This window comes from Acyrthosiphon pisum, chromosome A1 (genome assembly GCF_005508785.2).
Source record: "Acyrthosiphon pisum isolate AL4f chromosome A1, pea_aphid_22Mar2018_4r6ur, whole genome shotgun sequence".
In the NCBI taxonomy this organism is placed as follows: domain Eukaryota; kingdom Metazoa; phylum Arthropoda; class Insecta; order Hemiptera; family Aphididae; genus Acyrthosiphon; species Acyrthosiphon pisum.
Window position 1 is genome coordinate 131,568,808 of NC_042494.1, and position 1,387 is coordinate 131,570,194.

A 1,387-nucleotide genomic window follows, 5' to 3' on the forward strand; every position below is an offset into this window, starting at 1 on the left:
CTGACATTAGATTTGAATATGTTACGTTCAAATAAATAAAAACCTCGATAAAAAATAGTAAAAAATATAATTTTTAAAAAAAGATTATTTTGTAACAACATAAGCAAGCTATATAAAATAAAATTTTCAAAAACGTTAAAAGTTAATAGTTTTTGATATAATGTGTGGTTCATGATAAAATTATCATTTTGTAGAATAATATAACTGAAATAACTACCTATAATTTATTATGGTGCATTCCAATTAAGTACCTATCTATTACTTATTAGAACTAAATAATAAGTATTTATATAATTATATTATATACATATATAAAATGTATCCCTTAATCTTTAATAATAAGGTTTATTAAAATATATTAATTACCTATTATTTATTATTATAATTATTTATATACAATATGCATCAAACACATTACCATATTTATTTATTTCCAACTTAATTACGTTTATTAATTACATATTTACTTAATTACAATTATTATTGTTATAATGTGTTTATATATTTATGTTACACATTCATACGGGCATCTGTTTTTATGATATTATCATAATAGCTATTACCTAGTTAAAATTTAAAAAATACAATAAAATTAATAAAAATGCTGTAGACAGCCTATAGTATGAATTACGATAGATACAATTTAAAATAAACAAATATGAATTAAGTAATGACTGCAGATACAATTAATACATAATGGGTTTAATTAATAAAAAAAAAATTATATAATATTATAATAATGTAGATGTATATAAAATTATTTTGAGGATTAAAAAAAAAGTATTAAAAGATTTATTGCATTAAATTTTCTTTGATTAAGACTGGTAAGAGATTTTCTAAATAAAACGTTTTAATTTTGGTCTCCATGTTATTTTTCCAAAAATCATCGTCTCGTTTTATTTTTTCATACATCAAACCTGTAATGATTAGTTTTTTTTAGTACATATATTTTAAATAAATGTATAATTTTAATAATTTGTGTTTACCTTTTGGGGTCCATACACAAAAATTTTTTAGACGGTTTTTATACCTACACGTTTTTCATGTCAAAAGTTGTTTACTGACATTTTAAACAAAATTTTTTTTTATGTCAATACAATTTTATTTGTTGGGTCAAAAAACAAAAAAATAGTTTTGTGTTTTTTTAAATTAATTTATTTTCTATTTAACATTTTTTTCTCTTTACTTTTAGATTTTTGAACGAAGTGATGAATATATTATATTGGTTATACAATGATGTGTGTTTTTTTTTGTGTCTGTGTACACTGTACAGCATAACTAGTCGAAATACTGCTTCAATTTCAAACTTCAGGGGTGGTTCCCGATGACAAAGTGAATATCCTTGATGCATTATAGAGGTCAAAATTACGATATTAAATATTTGTTA